Source organism: Chaetodon auriga, chromosome 10, assembly GCF_051107435.1.
Source record: "Chaetodon auriga isolate fChaAug3 chromosome 10, fChaAug3.hap1, whole genome shotgun sequence".
NCBI classification, from domain to species: Eukaryota; Metazoa; Chordata; class Actinopteri; order Chaetodontiformes; family Chaetodontidae; genus Chaetodon; species Chaetodon auriga.
The window spans coordinates 6,898,471-6,912,931 of NC_135083.1; the positions used below are offsets into that span (position 1 = coordinate 6,898,471).

Consider the following 14,461-nt stretch of genomic DNA (forward strand, 5'->3'; position numbering starts at 1 on the left):
AAGTGGAGCTGCAATGGAAGTTAAACGTAGTGTGCATTATGTGTCTTTGCACCTTTCAAACAGCCTGCGCTGCCGGCTAAGCTGCCGCTCCCTGTGGGCTTTTTCAGACATAATGTCGGAGCATTTAGCAGATGCAAAACTGAGCCCCTGATTTATGGAGCGCTTGCATTGTGTAGAGTTTGCATAATTTATACAAAATGACAAATTCAGAATGCAGTTCAGTATGACTTTGTTTTTTTTTTTTCTTTCTTTCAGTTGAACTTATTAAAATGGCTGCTATTGTCACACAGGCACCATCACCCACAAGCATTTATGAAACACAGAGAGGATTCACCCACTGGAGGTGCTCCTCCTCCAGCTGTGTGAGGCTAAAATAGTTTAAAGACATGTCAGAATTTATTTAATGACCATTTTGGATGACATTAAACCCTGCCAGGGGTGCAGGTTGTTGTGATGCAATGTGTTAAATTTGGTACGGTGCTCTTTTAAAGGAGCAGCTCTTCTCAGTATTTGGAGAAGGAATGTTTTTGTAGCAACACGTTTAACCATACAAAGTTGTATTTATTGGGGCAGTTTTGCTTCAGTTAACATTTCCCAGCAGGGAGAATGGAGAAATGCGGTCGAAGCGTCTCACACAGAGACATCAGGAAATGTAAACACAGCAAATAATTAGACTGGTTATTCTTTGACTGGGTGACTGACAAGACACAATATTGAGTTTGACGTGCAGAATAACTGATAATCAGCGACATAATGAGAATCCGCAGTGACTTTGTTCTCCTGACACATCTGCAGTTTGGATGCTGAATGCTGTTGTGACTGTTGCATATTTTCTAATACCCAGTGAATGGCTGAGTTACGACTGGACCAAGCCATTAGTCCTCTGACAGATACCAAATGGAGGTGATACTAATTTTACTAAATGCATTATGAAGACAGCTAGTTAATCAAAACTGTCACAAGGTTCAGTTTGTACCAGATGACCCGCTTCTCCTGTTAGAAAATGGTTGCCAGATGTTTTCACTGACGCTGTTGTGCATCAGATAAGTGAATATTGAGGGGAGTTCTGTTGTTTATTTGCCCAGAAATAGTCAGTGCACAGTATGTCTGCAAACTGAACCCATGGCTTTGTCAGCGATTAGTCAGATGTCAAGCCAGCCCTCAGCCCTAAGAACGAAGGCGTTGCATTATTGAAGTCTGAATACGGGACATTTTGTCTCTGGAGGAGGTTACGCTTTGAACCACCAACGAGGGTGAAGGACCCAGAGCAGAGGGGGAGACTCATCCTTACATCCCGTCATGTGGATGCTCAATATTTAATGAGGAATATTTTTATACTCTTTTTACAGTAACATCCTGTAACCCAGGTGGAACAAGATGGATCCAGAAATATGCTCGCATTGTGAAATTACTCTTTGTAAGGCTTTAAAAATGCGCCATAGGTATTATAGATGTCTCAATTTGATGCATCTTTTCCTCAGCTTCTGCATTTTGGCCCACACATTATTTTACCTGCACTTCTCTAATCCATGATTCATAATGGAAATCAGGCCAGACTTAAGGATCAATGTTGTTCGGCACTCCTGTGCACACAGCAACCACTGGCTTTGACAAGCAGCAGATGGTGTGCTATACAGTGATTTACTGCTGCATAGCCGGGGGTGCAGTTCTTTTTGCGAGCCTTTTTCCTCCTGAATAATTGATAGAATACTGTCAGCTGGCTGTGTAGGATTTCACATATTGTCAATTGAGTAGAAGGATTCGGCGTGCGCTATGTGTTTCTTCAAGGCTTTCTGGTTTTTAATTGTTCGGGCATTAGCTCGCATCTGTTTGGATGCAGTAAGAGCGAGACATTATGGTTACTTTTATGGTGAAACTGATTTAATGCAGAGTAGTAATCCTGCGGCTACCTGTAAACCTGGGATTGTTTCACAGCCATAAAAAGGATGGACAAAGGCAAGATTTAACTTGTTTGAAGGGAAGTGGGTGACGTTTTAAGTGGATCTGATGTATTACACTGCATCACATCATCATTACGTGGTGAAATCTTAGTTTCTTATCAGCAGCAAGGTAAATAAATGGGTTGAATGTTGTTCTGTTTGGTCCCTGATGCCTCTTGGTTGGAGTAACTACATCATGGGGTGGTGCAGTTGTTGTTTGCGGTTCAAGAAGTGACATTTAATAATCCAAATAGTTTTGCTTCCAATCGGGGACGTAGCTTCGATGTTGGGTCCTCTTCCTCAGCCTCTGAATAATATAAAACATCACTGTTGTACCCCTTTAATAATAATATATCTATATAATATAATCTCTTTTCAGGCCTGAGCTGAAAATATTGTAGTACCACAATCTAGTGCAAAATGTGGAATAGCATAAAAAAGCCTATAAGTGCTAACTTAAAATTGGACACCGATTTTCTTCAAACACATTCTTACCTATCTGGCTCATTCATGTCAAAACAAATTAATTATAACTAAACTAAGCTTTTTTTCTAAAAAAAATCTTTCCACATAGTGTTTTAAAAATTAATCCAAAAGACTCCAGAAGTGAAGGTCATGAGGTCCCGTCAGGGGATACCAGACAGACGTCACTGTAGGAAGACTGCAGTTCCACCAGAATACAGGAAAACAGCACATGCATAGGCACAGCGATGATATTAGATCTGACTTTCCAAATATATTTTCCACCATACAGAATACAGCAGTGAGTGGGCTCCTTATTGGGGCCCCTTGGTGAGTTTGGGCTCTGCTGTAAAAGCCACCATTGCTTCTCGTGGTACCTGTGCAACATCCTGCAGGGACAATGTGATGGGCTCATAAAATGGACCAGTGTCAGTGAGTGTGGCCCTTTGGAATAATTCAGAGTGCATTTTGGACAATAAGTAAAGCAGGTTGTTGAAACATTTTCTAACCTCAGAACTGCTTGTGATTTCTAGCCAGCTGACACTGACTGCCAGCGCTGTCTGATGGCTCCATGCAGTGTTTGAGTCCAACTTTTTCAGTTACTTTTAGCCACAGGGTACAAAGGCTGTTATGTTGGTGATGTCAGACATGCTGGTGACGTGGCTTTATGGATGGAGATGTTGTTCTTTCTGTCCACCAAGTTGGCCGAGACTGAGATAGCTTAAAATATAAAATTGAAATATCTTATCTGCACATACATCATGATCCCCAGAGGATGAAGCCTGAATTTTCCTCTTAAGCTAACAGCAGTTTGACTATTTGACTATTAGGGAAATAGCAACTATTGGATGGATTTTCATGAAATTTGGTGCACATGCTCATGTTGCATTCAAGATGTAGATAATAAGTTTGGTGATCTCCAGTCATTCCCACCATCAGGTCAAAATTTCAATTTGTCAACATTACACCTGCTTAACATCCGCATATCTGGCAGTGATATTAACATTAGCATAGATTTTTACCTTTCACCAATCTTCCCTGTGCTTCTGTGACTCCTCATTTATATGCAGGCTAACATATACAGTATGTCGACTGGTTAACAGGTCAACAGATAGATTTGTGTTGGTATTGATTCAGTTGACCTTTGCAGTAATGATCTTTTAATCATCTTATTCTGACAGCAGCTCGTGTTACACTGAATGTGACACCTTGTTATACACAAGAGGAAATGGGAATTATTTCTGCTTGTGGGAAACAGCTGTTCATCATAGTAATCAAACTGTAAGCCTCACTATAAATTACGTTTGACATTTATACCAGCAGAGTTTAAAACAATGAAAATAAATACTGTGCGTGAAAATCTTTGGCTGTTTTTGAAAATGAAATGAAGTCTCAGGAATGACCACCAATTCACCCTCCCTCAGTTAGCTGCTCCAAACTGATAAGTGCACAATTACCGTAGTGTTCCTAACAGGTATCGATTGGTCTTGTCTTCTCTTTCCCTTCTTCCATTGATTGTTGATGCCGCTCTCAGATTACAAGGCTAGGTGAGGACAGGTGATAATACTCTACTGTCTGACTGCAGCAACATCTCTAATGTACGTCCGCTTGTCTTTCTGATTGTGTCTGAAAGTCAAACATTCCTTCATGGTTGTGTTTTCTGTTGTAGATTTGTTCAGAAATATTAGTTAATTCATTCAAATTAATGAATGTGAGCAGCTATTCATGAATATTAGTACCTTTGCAGCTGATCTCTGCAGATGCTTTTTAATTATAAGCCCATCTTTCAGCTGAGAACACCACTCTTGGTTTGATCGTTAACCACTAGATATCAATGCAACCACAACGCCAGCGGGTTTAAAAAGAAAACACTATGTCGATGTTTTGCTTGTTGTTTGGGGGCATTTTTTAATACATTAGTATCAGAGACTCCTGAAACGTAACACTGACAGTTCTCATTTTAATCAGAGATGGATGTGTTGAAGTACATGTCTACCTTTCTCTTCTTTTCCCTGTGCTGGTGCGTTCCAAAGGTCAGCGCCTAATTTAGTTTTTAATGAGCGCTTAATTGAAAACGACTCTCTGTCTACTTTACAGATGATCTCAGTTAAATATCGCAATGTTCTTAGGTCAGATCTTTTCCCATCGTTCAACTGGTGACAATGACTTTTTGAATACATGAGAGATGTGCTGAGAGGCAATGCCATTAATTTTAAAAATTAAGTAAGACTGCTCTTTTACACGATTGAGGTAATCATCAGACGAGCGCAAGAATGTATTGAACTGTTAAAACGGCAGCAATTTGTCACTCATGAAGGAGCTGTAGGTACATGACAGGTCAGTGGTCATTAAAGACTTTAAATCAAAGATTGTCATGGAGGAAAGCGACAACCTGCAGTAAGCCTGTCTAAACTCAGGTAGGTAATTTTCCGACCATTCTGTTGTATTTGTTTAATTTTTCTTCCGACCCTTAAAGCAATCAGTACGTCAAATCCAGCAACAAAGACAAAATGTACAAAATCGAGTATTTGTGGCTGTCGCAGGCCAATCATTTCATTTCACCGGAATAAAATGATTGGATGGCCCACTCGCCTGTATACCTGCGCACCTGCCTACCTGTGCACACTCTGCTCGAGCAGCATCAGAACCAGAAAACTTTATTGATCCCCGAGTGGAAATGGGGTCAGATACAGCTGCTCCCATTGAAGAACAGTAATAAAGCCTATACACTGTATGTGCACTATACTACAACATAAATTAACCATAAATATTAAACAGTGTAAAATATGTAAACATGTAAACTGCAAGTATTATGCTACAATAAATAGCAACTGTCTATATAAGAATATATCTGTTAAGTAACAAGAATAATAGAATACTAGAATGCTACTACTGCTAATACTAATGCTATAATAATAACAATAATTGTGATACAACTAGTAGTAGCAGAATAATGCAGTGCAAATATGCAGTATAAATAACATACATATGCACCACAGTGTTGCACTCATTGCACACAGTCTTGCGAAGGGCTGTTGCTCAAGCTTTAGCGAGCTACTCAAGAAAGGCAGAGAAGGTGCAGCCAAAGTTTCCCAGTACTAACATGCTGGCATGGCAGCTGTGAGCATTAGCGGTAGCCATGTTCATTGTTTACATTCATTGTTATAATGTTGGTGTTTTCTTACATGTGAATGAGACATGAGGTCGTTGGATTGGGTTAGCTCCTCTCCTCGTCGCTCCCTTGTCCAGCAGCAGCCGTGCACGCTCATGTGTTTGGTGGGAGGCCTGAAGCGAGGCGGTGAGATTTTTACTCACTCTGTCTGGTTTCTCCAACGTGACCAACCCTGTGGCTCAGCTGTTTGCACAGAGCGGCTCCTTATTGACTGATGCTTCAATCACAGAGAACAGATTGTTTTCCATCATCTTTCATATTTGACAGATTTTTTTTTTTTGCTTAGTTTATTTCATGGTTAAAGTCTGTGTTTCTATTTGTTCTCTGGGCTATAAGTGTGCAGCGGGGCTGATTTGAGCTCGACACGATTATGCAGCGATGAGAGCCAGTTGTGTATGTGGTGAAAGCAGCTCATCATGAGAGGTGAGCTGTCACACTCAATCTGTGTTTGACTAATGGCGCAGTGGTTTCTAAGATTTGGGCCTGCCTTGTAATAGAGTTCACCGACGATGTGAAGGTGAACGATCCCCATGAGCAGCCACTCTGTTTCCCACTTGCGGCTTGTCTATCGTTTGTCCTACAATACCTTTGACCGCATTACAAGGAGCAAATAAGAACATCCGCCCTCCTTCTGACAAGTCGATCGCTTCTGTAGTTTCATAACAAGACTCTCTCGGCCGTTTCAGACCTCCAAATCATAAAATGCAATCATAACACAAAGATGAATCAATGCAGCGGCTCTGAGCAGAAACGTGGCACTCACCAAACAGTATGAGAGTAGATCGTTCCTCCAGCTATAGCAGACCTTGGTAGGTAATGTGCTTTATTATGTTGAGAGGCCCCTTCCAAAAGAAATAGTTGCTTGCAGAGAATATTACTAAAACCTATTTGACATTTATAAGAGTTTGTTGGTCCCCTGGGGAGTTTGTTGTTTTTCTAGCGCCGCACTGCTCTCAGGAAGCATGTAATTCAGAGACTGGAGGCTTTTGAGCCTTTCTCCCCTCCCGCATTTGTCTTTGCTCAGATTGTCCTCTTCCATAATAGTCAACCAATTATTTCCATTAAGATAATAAGCTGTTAACTCAATGCATTGTGCGATTAGATTTGTCAGCACGCCTTTTGTATTTATGCAATGTTAATGCTCAAAACAGATAGGATGTTAATATATTTCATTACTCTTAATAATATTTAATCTCACTCTCTGTCTCGTGTGGTTTGGAGTGTTATGTTTCATTCGCTGGGCAGGCAAGGAGGGAAGCAATTAATCTGGAATTGTGTACTGTCTCGTCCCTGCTGTTGACCATTTCTGTGGGACCGGATGATGAATTGCCTTATTTCTGCACATAAACACAGGTCTTGTCTCCCCGTGAAGCAGGTAGCCGAGGGGAAGGAGGCGCTCTCCGCCAGGATTTATGGACAGCAGCATTGTGAAAAATAGCATGTGCTTGAAACAAGTGAAGTAAGATCATCGTTTCCCTAAAAACTGCGAAGACTGAGAGAAAAAAAGAATAGCACAAAGGCTAAATCCTTCTTGTTGGTGTTTATGCTGTGTCATGTGGCTGATGGAGCAATTACTTTTTAAATGCTGCCAGGCAGGACATTGAAATTGATTTGATGCAGCCATTTTAAATTTAGCTGAGATAGATCTGTAGCCCCATGCAGTCATTTTTAACCTGTGCTTCTAAATTGAATAAGATCTCTGCTGGGCTTCATGCAAGAGAGTCTCAAATTATCAGGGCTGGATCTCTGCTTAAGGGTGTTGGATCACAGTCCTTTATCGCTCTCCGGCACTCAAGACAGCAGCTGGCTTTTGAACAAATTCAAGGACAGTGATTACACATCGGAAATCGATTAGATTTCATAAAGGAGTCAGAGGAAAGATATTGTAAAAAATATAAAAATAGTACAGTAACAAGGACACTGGATTCACTGAAGTACAGTTTTCATCTTCATGGTTTACATCTAATTTAAAAACTAAAGCTAAAATCAAATTTTTTCCTCAAATGTGCTGCAGATTATGTAAATATGAGAGTCCCAGTAATCCTTTTTAACCTGTAACACCCAACACTGAAAACCACTGAGCCTCGACCTGCATCAAGGTGTTTTAAAGCCTCATAAATCTACCAGATAAATAACATAGATACATAATATCATCCACTTCATTTAAATGAAACTGAAGTCAACCGCTTTGGCCTGTTTGGGCGGACCAGGTCACTGTTGATTGTGTGTTAACTACAGCTCTAGTCTTGTAGAGCCACATAGAACAGACTTATATGGCTGGAGATTTCTTTTAGCTACGCCTTTGCATGCACATTGTGGCTGCTTTGCGTATCTTGCTTCCATTTGCAGTGTTGGCTGTGCAAGTCCCCAGAAATGAGCACTACACATACACAAGATGCGATGTGCACATGAATGGTATGGTAAGGGTCGTGTAGTGGCCGTGTGGGGATGGCAGCAGATGCTTGTTGTTAGAAAGCAGAGTGTGACAGCTAGCGCTCTGCTGAGCCGACCGCCTCACTGTGTCTGTTGAGTGGCGTACATTCGAGAATACTGGTACTGTTTCTCATCATCAGGATCTCGCATTGACAGAACAAGAGAAACAAGCTCGCTATTTCACAATGTGCTTGATTTCGGGGCCTTACAGACCATCTATGATGGTGCCGCTCTCGCTTTTTCTGCAGGGGTCTCAGAGTAAAAAAAAACAGTAACCTCCTCGAGTGTCGCCATGTTTTACATCATGCAAATCTGGGAGCTCTCTGCTGTGCCCTCTAGTGGTGTCCTCCAGTAACACGTGCAGTACATAGGCAAGTATGTTTGCGATTGTCTTAAACTCGCGGTTAAAAAGTAACAAAAATGAAACCTTAGCTGCAGACAGCTAATATCGGAGCTAGCTTGGTTAGCAGTAAGCTGATGACAAAACAAAATCCTCCTAAATCACAAGCAGCTTGAATGAAAGAATATCTGCAGATAATACTCCAGTAAGGGCATTTGGCGAGCAGATAAAAGATGACAGCATTTGTTTGCTCACAAAATGGCGGCTGTAACAATGACAGTTAAGCTGCTTTGGAAGTGAAGCCAGTAGGGGTTGCTACTGGGAACAGCATGTGCAACTGGAACCAGCAGCTGGTGGCAGAACGGTCGTGGAGGCAGAGATATAAAACACTGGAGGTGACGTGTCAAAAATGACTTCCCTTTTCAGGATGGAAACATGTCGCAGCCACGTTACCTGGATCCAGTTTTAAACTCGCTGTATGTGGAACCTACGGTGAAAAATACTACTGTAATTGTATTTAAAATAATGAGCCTAAGACAACTGTGCCAAACAAATCATGGTGTGGTCTGTGGTCTCTTTGGGCCTTTCAGTAAAGCACTTAGGTGCTGCACAGCCGACGAGGAGTAGCTTGTCGTAGCTGCTCACAGGTTGTGATTGTAAAGGATACCCAGGTAAGATGGCAGCTATTTATTTCTTGAGTTATGATGTAACGCCGTGTCAGTGGAAGCCATTTTCAGTCCCTAACATTGATTGTGGGCCAGCATAATGACAACATGATGTAGGTGGTTATAGATAAATCAGTGACGGGCAGCGGGGAGCACAAGCTTTAACCCAGTGATTCTTTCACAGAGAGACGCTTTTTAGGAATTGTAATAAATAAGCTTAAACTCTTGCACATTAACAGCAGTTCTTTGCTCGTTCACAGATTTTTATTTAATGTACAGCACCTCTTTAAGTGATGTCGCCTTTCACTTTGTCACATTCAAGTTGAAAGTCAGTAAATTTTTGATGGACAACACAGTTTCTGCCTCTTGTCTCTGCACTGGCTGTACCAGCATGCGAAGAAGCCAAAGTGTCGTCAATTGCTTGTTTCTGCTGACTGTAAAAGACTCCCACAGTCAGCAATCTGTCATATAAGCATCCACCCATCCACCCATCACGCTGCTCACCTCGCACAGCCTGGGAGACTGTATGGGCTAACAGCAAAGCCCACAGCAGCCTCCACCTATATTCAGACAAATGTCGCAGTGTGCTCACTGATGAAAACTTTCAGCACCCAGATCATTTGAAAAACCTTTAAAGGCCGTAAAAGAACCATTTTCACAATCAGCCTCTTACTGGGAGGATGGGATTGGCCATGAACGCAACACTTTGAGCTACTTCACATGAGAGATTTGTGCATGTCTTTCTTTCTTTCTCTGTGCTCTTCTCACTGGTTTTGAAGTGGGTGGGGATCTCTAGGAAACACGTGATGTCGCATACCTCCGTGCACCAATCAGGATTGAGCGTCATTTGGATGAAAATGGCTGCTGTCAAATAGATTTGATCAAACTGCACCCATGCAGTCCTAGTGAAGCAGATTAACTGGGTTTTTGAGGGTTAAACTTATAATAAATATGATACACTGAAGTTATAGAGAAATATTTAAGACGGGGCTTTAAAAATATGCACATTAAGTAATTCTGTTTACATGTATGACTTTTATGGAAGCCAAAAAATGGTGCGCCGTGATCTCAAGATCACAAGTTAATTATTTTATTTCAAAATAAGTTTTGTTATCTTGGGATAGCCAGATAATCAATCCGTTAACAGAAAAAAAGAAAGTTGTTTCCTCTTATTACATATGTCTACCAGAGATCAGGAGTGCCGTGCCGACATGTATAAATGGTATGTAAACCTGTCTGTGCTTTACGATGATTAATGTAAATACCCTCATAACATTCTCACAACAAATAGCCAAAGTTCATAAAAAGTTCATGTGGTTTGTTGTGAAGCTCTCAAACCTGCACCCGGTCCACTCTCATGAATCTTAGGAAGTCATTTTCTCCTGATAATTATCATATATTATTATAAATTATCATCTCGTTATAACAAAGCTTGTTTTCTCATGATAACAGGTCAATTTATCTAATTTATTTCATCAAAGCAAAAGGGACGGGAAGATTTCTTGGAAGAACAAGATGAATTTACCCATTTCACAAGAAAACAACAAGACAATTAGATACTTAACTTGAGATAATAACATCTAAAAAAGATAATTGCAGGCATGCTCGTTCTCTGCTTCCGTACTTTTGAAGTGACATTAGGTTCTTGGTGTTTTTAATAATACCTCGTGAAACTTTTTGACCTTATTCCTCTTTTTACTCTTTTCATTTGCTATCTAAGTTGAGTTGACTGCCCTTCACGGTGCCTCTAATCCCTGACCTTCCTGGGCTGTAAGAAATTACATGTGACCTAGCTTAAAGAAGAGCAGCTTTATAAAACTCCATGTAGGCGTCACAACATTTTATGATGCAGAAATCGCTCTCTCCTGCCTGTCAAACACTGTTTATGGAGGCATCTCAGATCAAATTGGCTTTTGTGGGTGTGTGAGTGCATGCGTTCATCCACCTGTGCGTGCTTGTGTTTGTGTGAAAATGTGTGTATTGTGTGCGATCGGAGGGCCAGTTCTTTAATGTGTTTGCCTGCCTTCCAGCTCTATGTTAAACCCCTGCATTGCAGCACTGCCAGTGGGATTTCAGCAGGCGCGGCCCTTTTTTTTCCTCTAACCCTCCATCCTCACAATAGAGAGATTAAATTTGGGCCAGATCCCTCCTGCGTGGAAAGCTCCTCGCTCACACATGCACATCTCCCAGTGTTCATACGCTACGCTCCAGAGAGTGCAGGGCAGCTGAGAGCCCCCCAAAGTCTCCTGTAGGCTCCCTTTGCCCCACATGAATCCCTCCTCCCCCTGTCTGAGTGGGAGCAACAGTCATGGAGAGCCACGTGTCTTAGAGACAGACACAGACAGAGAGAACGAGAGACTCAGAGAGGGAGAAAGAAAACATGGGATCCTTGGGGGCTCAGCAATTCAAGTGCTGTCTTAGAGGCTGCACAGTAATCTTGTTAAAGAATGGAAAGGCTCTGTAGTTTGGTGCTGAGTGACTTTTCCGGATGTTTGGACTACATTGGTCCTCTTCATCAAACAGAGATCAATTGGGGAATAAAAGAGCATGCTCCTTCTCTTGGACAGCAGTGTGATTTTAGCAGTTTGGACTGTAGGAAGGAAGCCTTATTCAAGTCTGCAGCCGTGGACTTGTTTAATCAATGAGACAAGCTCACAGTCATGGACAGAGTCAATAAAAACAACGGGCAGCACAGACGGCTGAAGCAGTGCTGCAGGAATAATTTCCACCTAAAAGTACTGAAGAGCTCGAGCTGGGTGATGTTGACAAAGTGAAAAAGATAGAGCAGATGTGACAGAGATGTTGGTGATGATGTGATGATATTTTGGAGATGATTGTTGGTGGTTTTAGAGGATGCTAACAAAAAATGAAATCAGAGGTGTACATGTGATGGACAGTCAGAGCAGATAATTGCATACCTTTAGTGTAATGCAGCCTTAAACCTCCTGAAAACATGTCTCGAAACTTTAAGTATTTCTTTGGAACAATATATATCTATATGTGGCTAAATTAGCAGAGATCAATATTAAAACAACATGCTAATGAATTGGTGCAGGTTCAGACTATTTCAGACCTGTTAGACCAACTAAAGTCACAAAAAACTGTCTAAAAGTCTGGGAATTCCTCCACATCTGGTGACCCGCATCCTTGCTTTTAATCGTTTGGCTTATCAATGTTCATTCTGATATGACTCTGCCTGCATGGTTCGCTGGCACGGACTGGAAATAAAAACCAAAGGGCGAGTCCTCATTAAATTCCCTTTGGTTTCTTTCGTCTGCATAGGACGGCCCCTTGAGGACATAAATAGGCGTGGGAAAGATCCAATTATGTTCACCAAGAGGCAATTCCCTTTAACGTGATTGTATCGGAGAATCTGCACATCAGGGCCTGTCGCCTCAATCAGCGAGCCAATTTATGATCATTCAAGACTTTTCCCTTTTTTTTTCTGAGTGAGATTCGACCTTAGTATTGTCCTCACAGGATAATGTTTATTTCTGCTCTGAGATGATGTTATTATAGACGCTTATGACAGGCGAGAAGATTTAATGTTAGAGATTCAAATCAGGTGTGATGAAGTGTTTTTGGCTTTTGATTGTGAATTCCGTCCTTGTCGTTTGACCTTTCTATGCGAATCAATGGAAATGCCACTTGCATTGTCGGAGTGCTGCAGTGTGAAGCAGCGTTGAAGCGCTGCTTTTCTCCTCCCTGTCACTGCGGCCCCTCAGCTGGCTGCAAACAACTCACTTTGACAGTTTCATGTTATTTCTATGAGGACTGCAGGTATTTCACTGTGCAGGAACCTAAAGAGTCCCCAGTCTTCACCCCTCCATGGACCATGAAATTATTCTTCAGTCACTGATATCTGTCATCAGCCATCTTGTCGTCTGGAAATAGTCAAGTGCGCTGGAATAAAAAGGTCACAGCACGTGGTACAGAAAACGATTCCTTTCAGCGTTTTATCAGTGTTTGTTTTCATTATAGATTTTACAGCATCGGCAGATCCAAATGATGGATTGATCTCAAGGGTGTTTCTTACATAAATAGCAACTGGAATGGGAAAATGAACTGCTTTGAGTATGTTTAGAGAGCGACTTTAATATGTAATACATATAATTCACAGACGACAAGCTGCTCCGGTGATGGCAGATTTAAATTGTGTGAACAGTTTTCCTCCTTGCTCAGATTGACGTTGTTATCTCTCCCTGTGGATGTCTTCCATGATACAATTACAATAAAGCAATTAAGTCCAGTGAGTCATGAAATTGATTGTTTTGCTAAAATAGAAGAAGTAAATTGGGCCACAAATAGACTGTCCTCAAAGATCTGCAGAAGAACACGGGCAGAATTTGGCTGATCTCAAAAATTCTCTAATTCTCTCGTCACAGCAGAAAGCCCCCGGCCACGTTATGCTGCTAAGAAGGTGACTTAGATGTGATTGTTGTACCTTAAAGGAGTTGTTCAACATCTGGGGAAAAGCACTCATTCGCTTTCTTGCTCCGAGTTAGATGAGAAGCTTGATACCGCCCTCATATCTGTGCCTTTATTATGAAGCCGCCGCCAGGAGAGGATTAGCTTAGCCAAAACACTCGGAGCGGTGGGAAACAGCTAGCCTGGCTCTGTCCAAAGGGAAAAAAAAGCCTGCACATACTGATTAAGACATTATGTCTCCTCTTTGCCTGGCAGCCTCACAACAAGGCCAAGAAACAGCACAGCACTGTTTCCAGCCTTAATGCTAAGCTAAGCTAACCACCTCCTGGCCATAGCTCCATATTTAATGTACAGACATCACAGTGTGTCTATCTGTCACCTCTCTCAGCAAGAGAACAAATAAACATGTGTAAACATGTGTAAATTAGCTAATGAATAATCAATGCTCTGGAATTAGTCAGCTGAGTATTGAGTATAATGTTGGACTGAAGGCAAATCTTTATTTACCTAAAGTGATTTTGTTCTAAAAAATATTTCTAAAAGTGTTTTGCTTTGATTAGATTCTGTTATTTATGTAGCAGAGGCATGTGGAGTATTTGTAAGTTAATTTCCTGAAATATCTCTAAATGGCTGATGAGTTGATGTTCAGAGGTCAACCCTGGAAGCACCACTGTGGAGAAAGGATCCTGATCCTCCTTTAGGAGTTGAGGGCTCTTTTGTCCCAGGCTGATCTTTGTGTTCTGGTTCTGAGTGCTGTTTTAGGGTCAGCATTTGATTCACTTTTCAAAGAGAGAGTCGTTGCAGTGATACTTTGGCAATGACAATGATTTAATTCAATAACTGGCGAGCCGTAGTGTGCAACGGATAGCTGTCAGTGATAATTCATTCGTCCTGCGGCTTTGTGGATCAAAACGGTTGGCTTCAGGCATACATCAGCTTGTTTATGTGAGAGGGGGACAGCCATCAATATTCTTCTCGTGGCTCCGAAATGATTTCTGCTCTAACGGTGTTGTGTCGTGTC

The 14,461-nt window shown here is 41.5% G+C and overlaps 1 protein-coding gene across 4 annotated transcripts in view; it reads left to right on the forward strand.

Moving 5' to 3' along the window:
* Window positions 1-14,461, forward strand: part of LOC143326595 (synaptotagmin-2-like) — a 56,537-nt gene that overhangs the window by 12,025 nt on the left and 30,051 nt on the right. The window lies entirely within an intron of this gene.